The 22,910-nt window shown below is 46.2% G+C and overlaps 2 pseudogenes; both read left to right on the forward strand.

Moving 5' to 3' along the window:
• The first annotated feature begins 14,229 nt into the window (after window positions 1–14,229).
• LOC136662582 (5S ribosomal RNA) lies at window positions 14,230–14,349 on the forward strand (annotated as a pseudogene).
• A 4,602-nt stretch (window positions 14,350–18,951) lies between these two features.
• Window positions 18,952–19,068, forward strand: LOC136662777 (5S ribosomal RNA; annotated as a pseudogene).
• The last annotated feature ends 3,842 nt before the right edge of the window (window positions 19,069–22,910 follow it).

Genomic DNA, 22,910 nt, shown 5'->3' on the forward strand with positions numbered 1-22,910 from the left:
ACAACAGGGTACAGGTATCGTGTGGTCCTGAGTGCTCTCTAAAAGTATCTGATGGGCCACTGTGAGAAACAGGAAGCTGGATGAGATGGGCCTTTGGCCTGAGCGAGCAGGGCTTATGAGATATCGGAATTTGGAAGAATAACATATCTAGTGACACTTATGGGTACAATTTTGACAAGGCATTCCCAAAGGGCAAAGGGAGGAACAAAATTAGAGGCAGTCATTTACCGGGCATAGCTAACAAAAAATAGGGACCGTGCCTGGTTACTGGGGAGAGCTGGTGTGTGTGTGTGTGCTCCTTGATGCAATAGGAGCATACAGTAGGAAGCTGTCTCATAGGGAGTCAATCTGTTGATCCAGCTGGCTCCGTATTGCCTACACCAGAGGGTGTCAACCTCATTTCATTATAAATGCCAAATCTCATTCATTGATGCCTGCTGAGGACCAGAAGTGATGTCATTAAGCAGGAAGTGATGTCATTGAGCAGGTCGTGACCAGAAGTAAGCACTTTTTTCTCACTTAGGAACTCATTGGTTGCAAATGACAGAACAGAAAATACACAAATCTTGATATCATATGTTAAGGACATGGGAGAGCCCAATTATTATAGGGACTGCCCTCAGCAGGGACACCTCAGCAACTGATGGTGGCGCTGGGAGAGCCCGAGTGCTTTTGCCTGGCCTGTGTGTGCCTTATGTGTGACACCTCTGGCCTACACAGACAACATCACTGCAGATTTTCAGGAAGTGACCGTTTTTATCTCTATTTGCAGATGCTAGAATTTGAACCCAGGGCATTCGGCTTGCCTCGTTTGACATGCTTCGTTGCAACTCAAGATTTCAACCAGCAGCTGCCTTATGTATGTGAGTGGTTTGTGCAACATGAGTTACCTCCTCAACAGTTTGTGTTCTGGAATTCATCTTTCCAAATGAACAAAATTTGGTCTTTCTCTCTCTCTCTCTCTCTCTCTCTCTCCCTCCCTCCCTCCCGGGGATATGCCAACAGATTTTCATGCTAACTGAATTGACAATTTGTTGGTCAAGGGGCAGGAGGTCTGGTCTAGAGGGTAGAGCCTCCATTTGCCTGAAGATAACAGCCAAAGGTCGCCAGTTCGAGGCCACCGGCACCGTGAACGACGAGACTTTGAAGCAGCTGACAAGCCGAGCAGAGTTTTTCCATCTGCTCTTTGGCCGCCCTTCAAGTGAGATATGAAGGATTGTCAGCTTGCGTGGGAGGAAACTGGAGGCCAGAATGTGATACCAGATCATGAAAAGATCCATCTGAAATGCTGTGGTTCTTGAAAGACAGAACCTTCTTCAATTGTAAAAATCCCTATAGGGATTTAGTATAGCCAGCCTATGTAAACCGCCTTGAAATAAAGTCTGAGGAGAAATCTGATGACCATGAAAGGTGGTATATAAATACCTGTATTATTATTAAGTGCCAAATTTCAGGTGTGATGGGTAGAAAAACCAAGAGTCTGGCCCTCCCCTGGCCTCCTTGCTTTCTCTCTTCATCTTTTTTGTTCTTGTGCTACAGCTCAGGCAAAAATGAAAGTAATTTGATCATTATGCAGCTCTGGTTATATCCTAGCTACTCCGCACTCCCTGGCATCTCTCGGTTGTTTTATGACTAGTGGGAGTGTTTAGAGCTGTCAACCTGCTTTCCCAAAAATTATGATTAGCATCACTCACTCCAGATACATGTTTGGAAGAGCCTGACAGCTCTATTTATCCAGAGAGCTACGCCGCAAATAGATCTGGAGAGAAGAATTGGTGCAGCTTCGTACCTCGGAGAATGACCCCCAATTCTTTGCGGGTCAGGCTCCGCAAAGGTTTGACATGCCTCGTTGCAGCTCAAGATTTCAGCCAGGAGCCGCCTTATGTGTGTGAATGGTTTGTGCAATGTGAAGATGTTGCAAAGGGGCAACCTTTAAAAAAAAATGGGTGTCACCCACTTGAATGTGTGTGAGCAAAACTCAGGCAAGTGCCCACAAAACAATGAACCTGTGCAGTATGCATGCCACTATAGATGGGTCTGATAAGGCACTCTCTCCTCCAGCCCTTGCGCTCATAACAATTTCTAGATAACAAATGGGGATGTAGATTGCTGATTCTCTGAGTGCTCCATCCTATCCAGCTTTCTAGCACTGATGCAGCCATGTTGATGGGGTGTGTGCTGCATCCTGCCATGGGAGACCAGTCACAGAGGCCTCCTCGAGGCAAGAGAATATTTGTTTCCTTACCTTGTTAGGAGGTTACGTCTGTATCACTATGCACTGTCTGCATCCGTGCTGGAAAGCTGGAGAGGACTGAGTCCTGAGGGAGCCCTTGCCTCTCCCATCACCTCTCAACAAGTACAGTCCACGGATCCATCATCTGTGGGTTTGACTCACAGAAGATGCTGTAGATATCAGTCACTTCTGAGCCCTCCACAAGCCTCAAAAGGCCTCCTGGAGGCCTCAGAAAGTCACTCCCGGTTTCCTCATAAAACCAGAAGTGGCCTCAGATTCATGTATCTGCAGATTTGTGTACCTGCGGGGGGGGGGGGGGGTGTCCTGGAACAGATCCCCTGTGTCTAAAAAGGGAGGACTAAAAAGTGAGAAATTTCTCTCATCTGTGGCAACTGTTGACAAACTTCTTCAACTAGTTGCTATTACATGGTTCATGGTTGTGCACCCCAAATAGGACAACCGGTGTCACTTTACTCTCTCTCTCTCTCTCTCTCTCTCTCTCTCTCTGATCAAATTCATAAGGAATTTTCTGTTCCCTTGGTATGCAACTGTACATCACAAACACACCCTTTTGTATACCATTTCTCATTGGCCCCCTGGGCAAAAATTCTTCATGGGACTGCAGGTGTCAAGCCACTGTCCAAACCATTCCATCCAGCTTCCTACTGGATTTCTAATCACCTGGATCCCTTGCCAAGAAACAATATCTCTGCATACAGTTCAATTCTGTGGATCAGATCACTAGCATACAACTCCAGGTAAAACCTACTACTCTTAAAGATGGTTAATAAATAACCATCTGTTCTGTGATATTTTCTGTTCTTATGCCAAAAGATGGAACATTTTTACCCGTACTTTTGACGGGCTTTTACTTTTCCAGGTTTTTACAATTCATTCTGTCTGTCTTAGAGGTTAGTGAGTGGATTAGATTTGTCTTTTAAAAACCTATTTTAATATATATTTCAAGATCACCATATTGATGGCTGAGAATTTTCTCACTAGTCACAGTTTTAGGGTGTGAAAATTAAATGAGGCAGAAACCAATTGCTTATAATCTGTTGATTTTCCTTTTATTTAATAATCTTTAAGGTTTGTAATTTTTGGTTGGGAGTAGGCTGGCAGTGATCAGATCCGAACGACAGATTGCAACAGGCTGCTGACTCAACGCGACCAAAATGGAAAGACAGAATTGCATACTGTGTTTTAAGAGCACATCCAAATAGGTTTAACTAATATCAAACTAATAACTCAAATAAAAGCTTATTTGAGCCTCCATAATTACATATGGACTCCAGAAAGAGATAGGACCGGAAAACCTGTATTACAGGAAAAGGACAGATTCATCCAGGTCTGTATTACCTAAAGTCTATGTCACCATATATGTGTCTTTGTGAGATAGAGATTAAAGTAAATTGGACATGCTTTGAAGTGTGGATGGTTCTATGCTTAAGGCATCTACAGTTCTGCATCCAATAAAGTCTGTCTTTAAAGTGAATTCTCCAGCTGCTTCAGTAATGTAAGAATAATTGGGGGGGGGGGGGATTCCATTGGCAGTGATGAATACTGCCAGGAAACAGAGCACACAAGGCTACATTTGGGGGGGGGGGCTTTCTGTGGTGTTAGTAAGAAGACATTAAAAAAAGAATCAGAATCTTCAAAGCGTAATGGAGATCTTCAGAAATATCGATGGGGCATCTGTGGCTAAAATACTGCAGAAGTTGTTCGAAAAACCATTTGATCCTCAATGAATGTACCATGTTGGAAGACCAGAGATGTCCTCCCCCCCCCCCCTTTACAGGAATGATATTAACAAAGCAAAGTAAGGAAGACTGTGATCGTTGATTGCGGTTGTGTGATCACCAATCGCCAACCTTGTTTATCTTGTCTCCGTTTAAGGTTTATATTGGATTGTCAGAGTGTGAATCGGGCATTTAATACCATTTTTGTCTTTCGGTTTCCTCTTTCAATCCAGAGTTGGCCCAAGGCTTCCCGAAACAAGGGGTAGAGTGCCAAGGGGTAGTATTGACCCAGCAGTACATTGGCTGCTGTTGCTAGTCCTCCTCCCACACCCTGGATTGGAAAGAGAAAAGGGGAACAGAGAGCAAGAGGAAGGGCTGAGGAGAGGAAATGGTGGTCCAGAGCAGGGGTGACCAAACATTTTGGCAGGGGGGCCACATCATCTCTCTGACACTGTGTTGGGGGCTGCGGGAAAAAAGAATTAATTTACATTTAAAATTTGAATAAATTTACATAAATGAATTTATTAGAGATGTGAATGGTTGGCAACCTTCAGTCTCGAAAGACTATGGTATAAGCCTACAGCACCTTATATGAATGAATGAAGGTCTTGCAGTAGCTCAAGGCCTATAAAAGGCCTCGCACAAAGCAAGGCCAGCCTTTCCTTCTCTGCCACTGCTGCATCACAGACGTGAAACAGCAAGTAATGGAGGGAGCCCTCCTCCCACAGCTCAGATGAGAGGTTGAACTGTTGTCCTCATGCTGAGAGCAGTTGCATTGGGCCAGCATGGGCTCCAGCAAGTCTCTGGAGGTCCAGAGGCTCACTGGAGACTGGGGGCTCCCCGAGGGCCTGATTGGGAGCCCCTGAGGGCCACAAGTGGCCCCTGGGCCGGGATTTGGGCACCCCTGGTCCAGAGAGTCTTCAGTGCTGTAAGTCACCACTGTCCTTGTGGGATATCAAGGGCACCCAGGGCCCATTTTTGCAGCCCATTAACATAAACCACCTTGAGTCTATGAGAATCACACCTATGAGCCTTGGAGAAAGGCAATGGGTAGAAACTGTAATAAATAAATGTCCCCAGTCAGCCTCCAATAAACCCATTTCATGCCACATTCCCGTGTGTTTGTGTTGGTGCACTATCTATCTATCTATCTATCTATCTATCTATCTATCTATCTATCTATCTATCTATCTATCTATCTATCTATCTATCTATCAACTCAATGCATTTGATGAAGTAGGTGCTCATTCGCAAGTGCAGATGGCGCCATGCACTGGGGAATTTTTTTAAATGAGCATGAGTCTTTTGGCACCCAAACACTGATAGAAGCATGTTCTGGCACTGCGCAGCTTGATTGGCCAGGTCTTAGCTGTGACGGCACGGTTCATGATGGCGCCGCTCAACTTTGGATTTCAATTTCCAGGGGTTGTGCAGCTGAGAGGTTCCATCTAGCCCAATTTTGTGCAGGGCAGAGAAAATGATCCTTTTTTTTCCCCCTACAGAAATGGAAGTCATAGCTCCTGAAGAATTATATTGCCCTAGCAACCTCTTCTCTCCCCTCCCCCTGCCACTTCTGCATCCTTCTCGGTGAGCACTGCATAATTTACCACAAGTTCCAAGTCTTTCCAAGTGATTCATTGGCATATTTACTGCAAGCAGTTGCCATTGTCTGGTGGTATAATTCCATATTTACTCCTTGTTTGTTTCATGCTTAAAGAACATAAACCTGCCCGGGAGAAAGGGAAGGGGAGGTAGAGACCGAAGCATGACAGTGAGGTTCCGAGAGATTATTTAGCAACCTGACCCATTCCACCGCCCCCTTCCCAACGCTAAAACTCAAGTACTGTGATATTGCTAAGCAACTGAGCAGACATTTTCTTTTAGGCCATAAGTGGATACCAAGGCCTAAGCACACATTTAGTCCAGAGACATATATTTCCTCAACTCTCAACATGGGGGAAAGTAATCGTATTTTGTCGCCTTCTTTAACGCACTAAACTGGCTTGACAGGTATAAAGCCAGTTGCGCCATTGCCCGAGCAGCCGAAATATCTCAATAAATACTTCTTTGCTAGCAGAGGGCTGCTCAAAAGCAAGGGAGAAGGAGACACAGTTGCCAAGGGCAGTCTCTCTGTGCTGGTTCCAGACCCTGGCAAAGTTCTGTCTCCAGTTTTGCCTTCAGGGGATGGCCTTGTTAGAAGACTATTACAGTGAATTGCTAGAGGGCATCCTTCAACTCCCTCTTCAAGGTCTCCAGAAATCTCCATAGATACATCTTGTCTCTAAGGCGCATGCAACACATAAATAGAGGCACAGGAACTTGTCAAGGTCATCAAGCATGCCTCTTGCATGCAGGCAGAGGCATAACTAAGGGGGGTCCTGCAGGGCATCTGCCCCCTGGCACTATAGCCCAGGTGGTGCACGAGTGCCCCTCAGGCTCCACCCCAGTTATGAAGGAAGTGCTAGTGGTTTCGCACCCCTGTTTCTTCTCCTTCAAAGGGGAGTCTCCACAGGAGAAGGAATGGGAGTGCAAAGTCGCTGCAGCAAGCACCCCTTCCTCTGGGGAGAATCCAGAAGTGACTGCCTAGCAAGCAGAGCCTCCACAGGATAAGTAACAGGGGGTGCAAAGCTGCCAGCATCCCCTCCTCTGGGGAGAACCCAGAAGTGAAGTCATAAGGTCACATGACATCACTGTGTTGTGCCACAGCTCCTCCCCACTGGGCCTTGTGCCCGCTTAAGGCTGATTAGTTTCCCTTGTTAAACTCACAAGTGCAGCAAGCAAAAGTCAGAGTCAGGTCCCAGTCCAATAAATGCAGATTGCCAACTCACAGTCCAAAGTCAATATGCCAGGTCACAGTCCAAGGTCAAAGTCCAGGTAAGCCAGGTCAGGTCAGGTCTCCTCTGGGTCAGGGTAGCCTTTGGTCCTTCTGAAGCTGCCTTTTATCCTTGGATGTCTCATAATCCAAAATGCAACTCAGCTGTGAGCTACCTTGTTAAGTCCAAATTAGGCTCAGCTGAGCCACCTCTTCAGTCCATGTCCATTCAAAGTCCCATCAAGGTCAAATGAAGCTCAGGTGTCCATCAGAATCCCATTGGCCTTAATGGATTACATCTGTGGAGCCAGCCCTGCCCTTCCCAGAGCTGTCAAACAGCTGTCAAAACATGGGATCACTGTCAACACCACATCATCCACCTGATGATCTTCTGATCCTCCATTACACACTGTTCCACGCACTGGGACAGTGGGTTACACCTCTGCATGCAGGGATGGTCCAAGACATCCAGGAACCTGTGGCATCATACCAAATGCTGCCACCACTTCCCTGACACTGTGCCAGCCGCCACTCTTCCTCCTGTTCCCTGGATTAGAGAAGAAGGAAGGGAATGGAGTGGAAGAGAAAGTGTAGGAGAGAGAAGAAGGTTGGCTGATGCCCTAGAATCTCCTCCACACTTCTGCTGTTGCCTTTTCCTTTGGAATCCAGAGGATGGCGGTGGAGTCGGACAAGGGGATGGGTGCCTCCTGAGTTGGCTGGAGGACCCTTTCTGAGTGATTGGGGTTCTGCATGCTTAGTTTTCTTCTGCAATAAATCACAAACACAGAGGGCCCCATCCAGTTCAGGGCCACAATGGAGAGTGGGGTTTTTAACCCTTTTCTCCCACTGTGGCCCCAACCCAGATGACCCCCCCCTCCCTTCATAACTGCCTTTTGCACCAAGAGAAAAGACTCCTTGGGCACTGAGGAACTTTTCAGTGCACAGGCTGCCGTTTCACATACAGTAGGCGCAAAGGTCATTTTTCAGCAGTGACAAAATATTATCAGATAATTATGTTCTCTAATGTAGCTGTGTGTATAAGAACACAAGGTTTCGGCCGAGCGAATGAGTAAAGCTGAGAGAGTAGAGCCTTCAGCAAGCGGAGCCTTCAGCAAGGCATGAGAGAGGGTCAGGCTGAACCGATCCATGAGGCCAACGGTGAAAAGCAATGCATCAATATTTTTAATAATGAGGTATTATTTTTGGTAGGGCATGAGTTACCACTTTGCCTCAGGTTCTGCCTTCTCCAGTCGCTACTTTGTGATATGTTCCACCTCTCCAAGCTGCCATTTTGAGCTAGGATTTTCCAAGTCTCTGATTTAAACGAAAAAAGTAGCTCCCAGAAACCAATGAAGGTAAACAATTTGCCGTTTACCTTCCATCTTCCACTTCTCCATCTCTTCTGCTCTCCAGATTATAGCCAACTGTTCACTTAGCAAGGATCAGACCGCCCCACTCTTCCCACCACATACTTTTTTTGGTAACCACAATCTTCCCTGCTGTGATTCAGGGCCTGATCCTTTCCCTGACCTCCATGCCATAATAGAGTCGCACCGAAACAGCCACTGCTGAATCCTGCAGGGCTGGGGGAGCAGCTCAAGGTCTCCTCAGGGTAAGGAAAAATTGGTTCCCTTACCCCATGGAGAACTTCAGTGGCCCCTGTAGGTCTACTTGGAGCTGCAACAGCTATTTAGCTAGTGCAGAACTGAGACGATGTGTGTCAGGTTCCAAGGCTCTGGAGGGGGGGGGATATGTTCCGGCAGCAGTTCGGCCACCATCCCTGTGCCTCTCCTGGGCCTGAACCGCCCTCCCAGCCCAGCCTACCCCTGTCCAGTTTTGCCCTCCCCCCACCCAGAAATGTCCCCTCACAGAGAGGCAGTTCATTTTCCACCCAGCACTCATCTCTGTTGTCCTGCTGATACAGAAGCTCAGCATCAACTAGCACTGGCCTCCTCACCAGTGCCTTCCCCCTCTCAGTTGCCACAACATGCCTTATGGCATATTTGCAATGGTCAATGCCCAGGCAGCACATGGCACTGCCCACATGGCACTGGTTTGGGATGCTCATTGCAAACTGGCTCTCGTATCATGGACCGAACTTGTCTGAGGCTTCTGGTTCACCAGTATAGATGGACAAGAAGTCTACCGGTGTTCTCTTGCAATGTCCTCGTTTCCTTACCTCTTTGAACCTCCAGAACAGCTGCAGTTTAAAACACACACACACACACACACACACACACACACACACACACACACACACTTGTGATTCCTTCTGTATCTTCCCCCTCCTTCTAATATGCTTCCTCTGAAGGTCGCTCCATGAGCGCTTGAGTGGAGCCATTGTTTTGCCATGCACAAAAAAAGCTCAAACAAACAGATTAAAATTTAAAGTGAGAAAAGATTCATTAATCCATTATTAATTAATATTCCATATGTTGCCTTGAGGGCAAATGGGGGGTCTTTTGAAGTCATCTGGTTTCCAATGGCACTGAAGGAGACCCTGTGTGTTGTCGACTGCAAGCGTTGGTTTGTGGCCCGAGGAACGGAGATGTAGAGGACGTGTCAGCCCAAATGTCACGTTCTCGGCGTCAGGGAAGGCCGACCGTTAGACAGCGCTATTCGTTTCGGAAGATGTTCTCGTCGTCTACTGTGACTGCAGAACTTGTCACATCTCTCATCAAACAAAGATGAAGTGTTCTTTTCTCTGGAAAGAATACAGTGCTATGAGGGATGATGGCCACTCTTTGGTCATTCGTAAAAACTAAAAATATGTAAGTAGTCACACTGTCAACTCCACTTTGACAGTACAGATGAAGCTGTTTTAGACTGAGGTAGACCATTCATCTGTCAAGGTTAGCATTGTCTCCATCAGTGTTTCTCAAACTGGGGGTTGGGACGCACTAGGTGGGTCGTGAGCCAATTTCAGGTGGGTTCCCATTCATTTCAATATTTTATTTTTAATATAGTTGACTTGATGCTACCCTGGTCTGTGACTGCACTTGGGGAAAGGTTACAGATCAGTACTTTGAACAGGCTATATGCTTTTAATAGTGATAGTCAATGCGGCTTACTCATGGGTAAGCGTGGGTAGGATTGCAGCCTAGGATTGTTAAAAATTCTCCTGCTTGATGGTGTCACTTCCGGTCATGACATCACTTCTGGTGGGTCCTGAAAGATTCTCATTCTTAAAAGTGGGTCCTGGTGCTAAACGTTTGAGAACCACTGGTCTACATGGAATCACAGTGGTTTCCCAGGTTTTAAACTTTTTCCTCCCTAACTTGGGGGTTTCCAAAGTGTGCATTATGACACCTTAGGGCAGGGGTGTCCAAAGTTTTTGGCTGGAGGGCCACATCATCTCTCTGACACTGTGTCGGGGGCCGGGGGAAAAAAGAATTAATTTACATTTAAAATTTGAATAAATTTGCATAAGTTTACATAAATGAATATATTAAAGATGAACTTATATTAATGAATGAAGGTCTTGCAGTAGCTCAAGGCCTATAAAAGGCCTTGCACAACACAAGGCTGGCCTTTCCTTTGCTGCCTCTGTTGCATCACAGACATGAAACAGCAAGCAGTGGAGGGAGCCCTCATGCCACAGCTCACGCAAGAGGTCAAACAGTCGCCCTCACGCTGAGAGCAGTTGCATCAGGCCAGTGTGGGCTCCAACAAATCTCCGGAGGGCCAGAGGCTCATTGGAGACTGGGTGTTCCCTGACGGCCGCATTGGGAAGCCTCAAGGGCCGCATGTGGCCCCAGGGCCGTGGTTTGGGCACTCCTGCCTTAGGGTGTTGCAGCACACTTGCAGGAGTGCTGTGGGATGTCCCCAGTCTCTCCTCCTGCCTGTTCCCCTGGGCACTGCCATCTTGGATCTCACAATATTTGGTGATATCTTGTGAGTTCTGGGTGCCGCCATCTTGGATATCACAAGAATTTGCAAGATCCAAGGTGGTGACACCCAGTTCAATCAGGAAGAGGAGGCTGTGGAGGCATCGTGACCCAAGTAAGTTTGGGAACCACTGCTCTAACCCTATCTGAAGAGAACGGAGATAAAATCTAGGGCCTTCTGCATGCTTTATCCAAGGCAAGCCCATCCATGGAGCTGACTGAGGTGCCTTCTTCAGGCAGTAGATTAGTGGGGTGCTGCTTGCCTCTATCCACCCACTTGCTGCCATTTCTCCTCTCACTCTTGGAAAAGGAGGATATAGCAGAAGAATGTGTGGAAGAAGCGTGTAGAGTGACAAGTCTAGCCCATCACTCTTCTGCTCCACCCCCTACTTTTCCTTTCTACTCCACGGAGTAGGAGGAGTTAAAGTGGGCCCATTGCCAAGTATTAGCATGCCACATCAGGTGCCCCAAAGTCCTGGGCCAGCCCTTGGTCTCCCATTGAGCTACAGCCTCTCCCCATCCTCTGCTGATCAAGGACAGTCAACAAGAAAGCCGCAGTGATGAAAACATTATAGGGATGGACTAGCCCTTGGACGACCCCAACTTTCAAATGCCCCCCTTACACATTAAACTCACTCGGCCAATCACAATTTCTCAGTCTGATCTACTTTATAGGATTACTGTGAGAATAAATGGGGGTAGGGGTGAGAGAAGTGTACAAGCCACCAAAAATTCTGCTTTTTCCCCTCACTTTCAATGTAAAAGCATAAAAGAACCAAAAAGGAAGTACAGAGGAGAGTGGTGGGCTAGAGTGTCTGACACTCTTGTCCATCACTCTTCTCCAGGAAATAGGAGGGGGAAGAGCAGAACAGGAAAGAGGTTGGGAACCCCTTGTCAATTCACCACAGCTTCAGTCAGTCTCAGGGACAAGCTGGCTCTGGTGGGACAGAGCACTTCCAAGAGAGTGGCGTAGTATTTATCCTATGAATTATGTCCTGGCAGATTAGTCAGAAAGGTTATTAAGCCTGCTTGTAGAATAGTCTTTCCATGCCAGATCACTCAAGAAATAGACTCATGAAGTCATCCAACTTCTGGCAGCTCCAGCCTGGATTCTAATATTTAAAGTGCTGCTAAAATAGGGGGTAGGGAGTCAAAACTAACCAATTAATTAATTACCCGGCTAACTGAGCAAAGAGGCATTTTTTCAATTGGTGCTCCTCTTATTTTGAGCAGGAGATAAATGTAGGGGAGGATCATAACTGTCCCTCATCACCCCAAAACAGTGTCTTTTCTAGTGGCTGTTTGTCAGCGTCTTTTTTCAGATTCTGAACCCTTTTGAGACAGGGAGCCATTTAGTTATTTGATCTTCCTCCTCCTCCTCCTCCTTCCCCTATCACTACAGATGGGCCCTCTGTACCCATGAATTCCGGACCCATGGATTTGACCCACCATAGATCCTGAACCTGTGGCTAAGGACTCACTGAATCTCCTGGAAACGTCTGGAACTTTGCTCTGGTTGTGTCTGGGAGCCAAGTCCCGCAGAGCCATGCGTGACCTCCATGGGCCTCAGAAAGCCCCCTCCCTGGAGGTGTTAAAAGACCCATTTTTTGCCGAGTACTGGAAGTGTCCTTTAAACACCACCAGGGAGCATTCTAAAGCTCATGGAGGCAGCATGTTTGGCCTCTACAGGCCTCAGAACAGCTCTGGACATTCCAGTCACAATTGTTTACAACCCATGAATTTAATTGTCTATGGGTTTCTGTATCTGCAGGGGGTCTGGGAATGGATCCCCCATGGATGCCAAGTTCTTACCTGTGTTGTTATATATTTAGGTACAGCATTTCTCAACATTTGCCTTCGGCCATACCACTTGGCATGGTCCACCTGTTGGAAGTAACACCCAAAGTCACCGGCGATGACTTCATTGCCAGTTACTTCTGGATTGGGAGATCAGTCGCAACACAACAAACACGGATAGGATGCTCTCAGTGGATGGCGGCGTTTTTCACGCATGCCAGAAGTGCATGCTGGAGCTCTGCCCACCTAGCTGAGTTCACTTCCTACCACTGCTTATTTGTTGTGTTGTGTGTCTCACTGCCAGGGGGCAGGGATCTGGGGCTCTCATGTGTACCAACAGGTACCACCTCAAGTACCACGGGTAGTCTGAGTACCACTAGTTGGGAAACACTGTTCTGGTGCACCCAACAGCCTTGTGAATATGCAAGCTAGGACAGGAAGACTGATTTCCAACGGTCTGCAAGCTTTATTTTTCATTAAATGTTACCAAGGTGAAGAACTTGGGTCCAATCCTTTGAAAAAAGCCAGATTTTATTGTAATACACCAAATGTGTTGAATATTCAGATTGGTAGCACTTTCAGTCCTAGTTATTTTGTTATTCTTTATTGAATGCCATGCAAGGGTGTATGTGGCATCACAATGGTAACAAATGCATTTTCTGGGGAGAGAAAAAAGCACTCTCCAAACAGCCTAGCTTGCAGTTGCTGTACACAGTTGTAACCAAGGCACACTTAGACTATAAATTCACAGATTTACTGCCTCTGTTTGCTGGCAGTGACCAGTGTGTCTGTGCGTTCCATCATCATTGCATACAAATAAAATTGATGGGAATTGCACATCACCCCCTAGTCCAAGACTGGCTGCGTTTGTGAGCAATATTTCCTCTCTTCATTCAAAAATGGAGAATGGATGTTTCTTTTGTCATGAATGGATGGAGATGGCAGTGGGGGAGAGAAGGAGAGAATTTCTCCTGCTCCATTCTTGGAGCTGCTATTATCATTTATGAAAATGACAGGTACTGTGCAAAGTTTTTAAAAAAACACACACAGTTACTGACCTCAGCTTGCAAACTAGGATATATGATTCAAATATTTTAAAAGCTCTTCAGTTTATATAGGATGATTACAATCCCCCCATGCACACACACCCCCAAAATGGGACATTGAAAGTCACACCTGTCACATTATTTCTGTGCCCCCGTGGACACTGAGATATGACCTGTGCATTTCTAAATTCTTTGGTAATTGGAATAAATCCTTGAGTTGCCATAGAACATAGAGGTCCTCCAGCCATTATATATATAACATGACATGGCACTCTACCCGGTGAATAAAATCTGCAGATAGTTATATTAACTGGTTATTACTGAGTGCCAGAAGGTCACATTTTTTCAGAAGATTTGCAACTGTTGTTTTTATAGATGCATCGAACCCTTAGAAAAAAACAGATCTGCCATAAGTGTTGTCAATGGGAATCGCTTGCTTCTCAGGGCCTATGAAAACTCAACTGTTGTTAGGGGTGTAACCCTTGCAGTACTTTGCCAACAGCCCAGTCTTGCATGTGATCAGGCACATAAGCCCGGTTCACATGGCCTGAACTGTTTTGGCAGGGCAAAGCTTTTCATGCACCAAAATGGGTATCCGCTCATATGCAAAACTGAAGATACAAGGATGTAACACCTTATGCAATTGGTGACATCACTTTTCACCCCTGAACTAGTTATATGCATATACATGCTCCTGCATGACATTGGCACAGCAATTTTCAGCAACTGTTACCCTGCACATGCCCAATCTCGTCTGATCTTGGAAGCTAAGCAGGGTCAGGCCTGGTTAGTACTTGGATGGGAGACCGCCTGGGAATACTGGGTGCTGTAGGCTTATACCATAGTCTTTCGAGACTGAAGGTTGCCAACCATTTTCAACTATTGCGCTGAGGCATATTCACTGGCACTACTAGGGGGATACAGAGGGCATGGGATGCACAAGGTGACATGCACAGGGGGGAAGGGTGACACCACTACTGGCCAAAATTTTTAAACTCTTGGCATTTTTGAATAATACCATCATGTTCTATATAAATTGATGAGTAATTTCATGCAGAATGCAATGAAAGAAACCACATTGAAATATCTTGATTCTATCAGATGTTATAGCCAAAAAAAATCAGTGGGGCAAGGCAATGGTACATCACTGTGCCGCTGCATGGGAGGAGGCCCATCATAGGGGTCCATCTGGCCTCCTGCACCAGGTGATGCAAACCCTAGTGACACCACTGGGCATATTGGATTGTTGCAAATGGTCAGCAGGTGTGCTGCAGGAGTTTGGGAGAGGGTTGTCTGTTAGTAGGACCACTTGCAATGTGAGCCCCTCACTGCCAGCAGTGTGGTGAGCCTTGTCAATTGCAAATCCCCCCCCCCCAAAAAAAACAACTGATGGTGCTCCTTGACAATTTTAGCACCTTGTCGGTGTGCCGTGCGGTGAAAAAGATTGAAACTTGTTGCATTAACAGACACAGGGCTCAACCATATCCAACTTTCTAGTGCAGCTCCGAGGCAAGAGAACAAATGTTCCCTTAACTTTTGGAGGCCTCCATAACTACCATCCCACCACAAGATGCAGCGCACACCCCATTGGCATGACTACACCCGGGCTGGAAAGTCGGATAGGATTTGGCCCACAAGAAGTGATTTGCAGGCAAGTTCCTGATAGGACAAATGGCCTTCCTGCACCTCAATTGGCCATGATCCAGCCTATCCTGTGCATAATCAGCTTACCCTACGGTTAGTGTATCCTTTTGATTGAACCGGAACCTCCTCAACACTGCAAGTTGCAACCAGCAAGATTTATTGACGGGGAATGATTTGACGTATGCCTGAGTTGCCTGAAGGTTGGCTGTGTAATACATTTAAAAAAAAGTATGAAATTATTTTCCCATATTCTCCTTTTCATGGTGCCATTATATTGTTAAACCCGTTTCACGTTGTTCATTCAGAAGAACTAATACTTGTCAGCACTGAATTAATGATGACCAGTGTCTATAATTTACATAAACACAGTTATGTACAGATCTATTGCTGCTATACCTCAGCAATATTTGCATTTCATGGGAGAGCATAATGGCCAAGAGATGTGTGTGCTCTAAAGTGGCTTTTTTTGTGTTGTTGCTGTGTACAAGGCAATAAACGGCTGCCGCAATTGACTAAATGCCATCGCACGGCGGTTCCGTGTAATTATGGCACAAAGGAGTGAATATTGTTGTCATTATGCTACAAGCCATCAAACGCACAAGAAAAGAAAATTGTATCTTTGCTGTGCGCTGGGAGGGTTTGGCAAAGTTGTTTCGGCTTCTGCCTGGGATTTTTCCGAGCGGCGCAAGAGGGAAAATAAAGGAGTAATTTTGAAACCAACTCAGGGTAAGGAATGAAAGCATGTTTGTTGTGAGCTGGAGAAGACGTTCATGCAGCTAGCTGCTATCAGGTTGCTCGGCTTGCCTATCTCCCAAGGTCGGAGCGCACACACTCCCAGCGACAAAGACGACACAAGGCAAAAGTCCTCCACCAAACACCTCTTTACTATGTACAATATTTACAACAGCAACAGTCCAAATAGTACGAATGGTACAGGAATCACGGATCACACTGACGTAGCCTTCGGCACAAAATCCACTCTGCATCTCCCAGAACCCAGCTTGCTCCTGCTGGAATATATATGAGTGACAGCCAATCAGAGAGCAGTAAAATCTGCAGCGTCACTCTGACTTGGCATGTGCTGCCACACACACACACACACACACACACACACACACACGGGAATGTCACCTGGTATGGATCACCAGATATTTCATCATCCTTTGTTCCCAAGATGCTGTGCTGGCTTAGTCAGGCCAAGGCTTCAGGCCTGCTACTATTCACCAGTAAATTACCTAGCAGTCCCGGGGATGAACCCTTGACAGTGTTTGTGTGTGTATGTGAAGGGGATATTCTTCTATTCTCTAGCAGGTCAGACCACACTAAACTATTACATTGTCTCAGCCCTTTTTTTCTGGAATACACTGCAAAAGGCAGGGATGAATCAGATGCAGTTATTTCTGGCTTCCACTCTTTTCATTCATCTCTTGTATAGCCAAAGGATCATAAGAACTTATGACTATAAGAAGAGTCTTGCTGGATCAAGCCCAAGGCCCATGTAGTTTTCATCCTGTTTTCCACAGTGTCCCAATCAAATAAGAATATAAGATAACACCTGCTGGATCAGATCAAAGGCACCTCTAGTCCAACTTGTGGCCCACCACATGACTCTGGCAGCGTACAAGATACATGTACCCAGTGGCCACTCCTTGCATCTGGCATTCAGAGACAGGCTACCTCTAAAACACAAAGGCTGCTTACAGTCATTATGACTTATAACCTGTTATGACTTTCCTCCATAGATCTGTCCACACGCCTTTTAAAGGCACCTAGGCCAGGTTCCATCACCACATCCTCTGGCTAATGCATCTGAGAAGCTCATGAGTAGGACATGAAGACAATCACATCTTCCTTTTCATTCTAGTCTCTTCAAGCATTCAGGTTGCCTGCAGTCTGCCTGCATGTCGTGCTATAAGTTTAGATGCTTACAGCATCCTGCAAAATAGAAACATTTCACCATGGTAAGCATCTAAACGATGTTAGTGGATATTGCAGGGGGGCATGGAGATAGGGTTCCCCCATATCCACAGTTTCTGTATCTGCCTGGGGACTGGAATGGTTCCTCAATGGATACAGGGGGGACACCTGTATCTGTATGCATAGCATATACTCAACCACTGATCAACAGCCCCACTCAAGGTTATTGGGTTCAATAACCAAAAGACAGCAACTGTTACCCTGCACATACTCTATCTCGTCTGATCTCGGAAGCTAAGCAGGGTCAGGCCTGGTTAGTACTTGGATGGGAGACCGCCTGAGATTACTGGGTGCTGTAGGCTTATACCATAGTCTTTCCATGCCTGATCTCGTCTGATCTCAGAAGTTAAGCAGGGTCAGGCCTGGTTAGTACTTGGATGGGAGACCGCCTGAGATTACTGGGTGCTGTAGGCTTATACCGTAGTCTTTCGAGACTGAAGGTTGCCAACCAACCATAAGTTACTGTTGGACTATGATCATGGAAACCTGGACTCTGATTCCATGAAACTCAAGAGACTGCCTTGGGCCAGTCATTGTCATTCAGCCTTGTTTGCATCACAAAATTGTTGTGAGGGATGCTGTTAAAGGGTGGGCAGTATGTGGCCCATCCTGACTCGCTTGTCATTTGGGCAGAAGAAAAATGTAATAAATCAAATCGGTGCATGAAACCAAGCAGGGCTTCAATGTAAACAGAACCCTTCATTTCCCGTAACTCTCTCATTTAACTCCCAAGACTGTTGCCATGGGATACTGGATGAATGCATCCACCCACATGGAGAGAGTTATACATTAAGAGGGACTCACTACTGGCTCTGATGTTTGGTTGTGTTCTGAGAAACTCTTGACTGAGCCTTGTGCCCTCCAGATTTGCGAATGGATGTCTTGTCCATGTAGGGCAGTGACACAGGTCAATGTTTTATCTACCCTTCCCAGCATGTGCTTGTCAAGCATCTGCTACAGCAGAGCCAGTTTGCCATGGACTAGATCAACCTGATGACTTGCTAGGACAGAGCTGATCCTTGACTTGACACCTAGGTAGGACGATGGTACAGAGGACTAAAACAGGAAGCTGCTTCATACTGAGTCATATACTGGTCCAGTTGGCTCAGAATTGTAAACCCCGACTTCCTGTTTCAGATTGAACTTTGCATCTATCCTAGCTGGAGATGCTGTGGTTTGAAATTGGGACCTTCTGCATCTAAGACATGTACTTTTCCATTGACCTATGAATCCTGCCAAATACTTCCTGCATCCCTGCTGTAGAAAATGTACCAATTCCCAATTAGGTTACCTTTGTTTCAATCACCGCCTCACCCGGCAAACCCGCTCAGGTTGCTGGCGCCTAATACCTTCTGATCTGTTTACTATGTTTCCCCCAAATATTTCCGTATAGAAAATCTCTCTCGGAGAAGCAAAAGTCAGTTTGAGCAAATCCCTTACTGGGTTTTGTGTGGTAATCCTCCGGTCAGAACAAAAAGAGATGCAACAATTTGCTTCTCTTGAATCCAAGTTTCCTTAAGAGGCGCATACCAGGTTTTGAAAAATGTGTAGAGTGCCCCAAGTAAGTCCTGGAGATTTCCAGCCCAGGGTACAAGAAATCCTATTTGAATGAAAGAGCTAACTAGAGGCTTTGGTGTGCCTGTCACAGCTTTGTTGTTGTAGGAAGGAAATGAGATTGGGCGATGGGCCCAAGAGTGTCAACCTGGATATACTATTTTCTTCTGTAGCAGAAAGAAAGAAAGGGCAAAAATAGGGAGCCATCTTCCTTTTAGAAAATAGTGATGCTTTTTCATTTTAATTTTTTAGTTAAAACTAAAGCAGCAACTGTTACCCTGTAGATGCCTGATCTTGTCTGATCTCAGAAGCTAAGCAGGGTCAGGCCTGGTTAGTACTTGGATGGGAGACCGCCTGGGAATACCGGGTGCTGTAGGCTTATACCATAGTCTTTCGAGATTGAAGGTTGCCAACCATTAGTTAAAACTAAACAGTGGCATCACTAGGGGTTGCGTCACCCGGCGCAGGAGGCCAGCGTGTCACCCTTATGGCGGACCTTCTCCCATGCATTGGGTGGGGCAACACCCCAGGCAGTGGTCGTGGTGATGTGCCTTTGCCCTGCCCCACTGGATTTTTTGGCTATAACTTTCAACAGAATAGAGATATTTCAATGTGGTTTATTCCATTTAATTCCACATGAAATTGCACATCAAATGAAATATAACATGACGGTATTATTTGAAAATACCACGATTTTAAAAATTTTGGCCAGAAGTGGTGTCACCCCCAGTGCGCATCACCCGGTATGCCCGACGCCCCCAGCATCCCCCCCCCGTGATGCCACTGAAACTAAATGAGATACCATAGCCTACAGGTTCCACAAACAATATCAGTGTAAACTTCTGTAGATGAGTAAGAGGGAGGGAGCCACAGAGCAGTGGAAGGGTACAGTGTATTTCTTGCATATAGAGATTTCCAGGTTCCACTCAACTTATTCATTTAGGGCTTGAAACAAGCCCTGTCTGAAATTCCTTAGAGCCATTGTCAGTTCAGGATCAACAATATTAACCTGAATGGGCCAAAAGTCTTGACTGACTATAAGAAACCTTATTGCCTGACCTCACGCACCTTGTTATTCTCAATATCTTACCAGAAAGATTCTCAAAGCTTGGCACAGATGCATCCTTTGTGGGGCACCAGAAGATGCTATTCAGCTCTGCAGGTGTATGGGGAAAAGTCTTCACCTGTTCCCATTCAGTTTCCGGATCTGCAAAGCTGCTAATAAGGAAACGAAATACAGTGAATCCCTTTTAATAGGCTTCTGTATAATGAACCAGAAATAATGAATTCTGTCCACTTTCTGATGTTTGCAGAGATCCATTATAAACCCTTACCTCAGATAGCTCCCTTTAAGTGTCAGAAGGGACTCGGAGTGAGGGTCAAACTGGCTGGGCTTGTTTCTGTTTTTTTTTTTTTTTAAAAAAAATTAAAAATAGCACCTGATAAGGTCTTCAAAGCAGGCTGGAAATATAGCGGGGTGTTTGCTAGCTTCCAAGGCTTTGTCTCAGCTAAATTTCCATTTCTCATTGTGCTCCCCCCATGTTTTTTAAATAGAAAAAGAGCTTCCATTGACTCCCATTTTGGGCTTCCTCTGTCACTCTTTTTTTAATGGAAAACCCACATCCAGCCACATGACACATTATGCTCGATGTCTACACTGACTCTGAATGTTTCAACTGACAGTGATGAACGGTGATTGTATTTCTGAGTGTTTTTGTGGGTTGGGCTTTCTGCACATCACAATACATGATAAGAACATAAGAACAGCCCCACTGGATCAGGCCATAGGCCCATCTAGTCCAGCTTCCTGTATCTCACAGCAGCCCACCAAATGCCCCAGGGAGCACACCAGATAACAAGAGACCTGGTTATCTGGCCAGGTGCCCTCCTGGTGCCATCCTGTTGCCCTCCCTTGCATCTGGCCTTCTGACATAGCCCATTTCTAAAATCAGGAGGTCGCACATACACATCATGGCTTGTACCCCGTAATGGATTTTTCCTCCAGAAACTTGTCCAATCCCCTTTTAAAGGCGTCCAGGCCAGATGCCGTCACCACATCCTGTGGCAAGGAGTTCCACAGACCAGCCACACGCTGAGTAAAGAAATATTTTCTCTTGTCTGTTCTAACTCTCCCAACACTCAATTTTCGTGGATGTCCCCTGGTTCTGGTGTTATGTGAGAGTGTAAAGAACATCTCCCTATCCACTCCCTGTTTTATGATAAATCAATAAAAACAAATACAGACACTACAAGTTCCAGAGGGGTAGCTGTGTTAGAACGTAAGAACATAAGAACAGCCAGCTGGATCAGGCCATAGGCCCAGGTAGTCCAGCTTCCTGAGTCTCACAGCGGCCCACCAAATGCCCCAGGGAGCACACCAGATAACAAGAGACCTGCATCCTGGTCCCCTCCCTTGCATCTGGGAAGGGCCCAATCCTATCCAATTTTCCAGTGCTGGTGTAGCCATACCAGTGGGGCTTGCACTGCATCCTACAGTGGGAAGGCAGTCCCAGAGGCCTTCTTAAGGTATGGGAACATTTGTTCCAGTCTCTTGGGGCTGCATTGTGGCTGCACCGGTGCTAGAAATTTGGATAGAATTGAGCCCTTAGGCTACAATCCTATCCACACTTTCCTGGGAGTAAGCCCTATTGACTATGATGGGACTTACTTCTGAGTAAATGCACATAGGATTGGGCTGTTAGTGTGAAAAAAGCACCCACCAACAGGAGTTTTGTAGCACCTGTAAAGGCAGGTGAATTTATCTGAGCAGCAGCCTTCACAGATACCAGTTCAAGCTCCTGCCATTTTCAAGAGGGGCAGTAGTGTTGGTCTATTGCAGCCAAAATGTCAGAGTCCTGCTGCGCCTTAGAGGGGATCCAGTTTCTTTCAGCATAAACGTTGTCAGCAATAGTGAAGGAGATGAACTGTGGTCTGAGCCTGGCAGCTCCCCACGCTCTCAATTGAAGGGAGGGACTGTGCATTCTCCCTTGTTGTTAACTAACCTTGCTCCCTGGCTCCCTCCTATATTTGATCATTCCACAACACTGGATTCAATTTCAGATAAGCAGTTTTCTGTAAAGAACAAAGTGTCACCAGGTTAGCTATCTGCAATTGTCATGTACTTCGTGGGAAGGAAGACAGAAGGCATGACTGGGTGTGAGTGTGTCTGTGTAAGTGATTAGAGAAAATATTTCTTTACCCAGCATGTAATTAGTTTATGGAACTCTTTGCCACAAGAAGTAGTGATGGCATCTTTTCCTGGATGCCTTTAAGAGGGGACTGGACAAATTTCTGGAGGAAAAGTTCATTACGGGTTACAAGTCATTGTAGGTATGTGCAAGCTCTTTGTTTTAGAGGCAGGCTGCCTCTGATTGCCAGATGCAGGGGAGGACACTGGGACACAGGTTGTGTCTGTTGTCTAGGGCATTTGGTGGGCCACTGTGAGATACAGGAAGCTGGACTAGATGGGCCTTTGGCCTGATCCAGTGGGGCTCTTCTTTTATTCTATTCTTAATTTGAAAGCTGCCTTGAGTGCCCCTTTTCGAGGGGGGGGGGACACGGGGTAAACACTCTCCTAAATAAATGTGTGTGTTCTTCCATTGCTCAGTGAAGGTGAATGCCTGCCTTGTGTGTGTGTTTTCATATACATATGAACTTGATTTTAAACTATGTGGACAGGAGGCATGGAAGAGGAAGGGCAGAGCTGCGGAACGAAGCATTACAATACCAAATAATGTTCCTGCAGCTTGACAGTGGAATTCTGAATTGGGGAAACCAGCTTTTGCCTTCCAGCATTCTGGATTTGCATTTGAAAACACAGATAGGGCACTCAGAGGAATGAAAGTGAAATCTGTGTCAGTCTGTCCTCTTGAATAGATCAGGGGTGCCCAAACCCCAGCCCGGGGGCCACTTGCGGCCGTCAGAGTCTCCTAGTCCGGCCCGCAGAGTGCCCCAGTCTCCAATGAGCCTCTGGCCCTCCAGAGACTTGCTGGAGCCCATGCTGCCCAACGCAACTGCTCTCAGTGTGAGCACGACTGTTAGATCTCTCACCTGAGCTGTGGGATGAGGGCTCCCTCCACTACTTGCTGTTTCACATCTGTGATGCAGCAGTGGCAGTGAAGAAAAGGTTGGCCTTGCTTTGTGCAAGGCCTTTTATAGGTCTGCGCTATTGCAAGACCTTCATTCATTCATATAAGTTCCATCTCTAATAAATTCATGTAT

The sequence above is a fragment of the Tiliqua scincoides genome, chromosome 11, assembly GCF_035046505.1.
Source record: "Tiliqua scincoides isolate rTilSci1 chromosome 11, rTilSci1.hap2, whole genome shotgun sequence".
NCBI lineage: Eukaryota > Metazoa > Chordata > Lepidosauria > Squamata > Scincidae > Tiliqua > Tiliqua scincoides.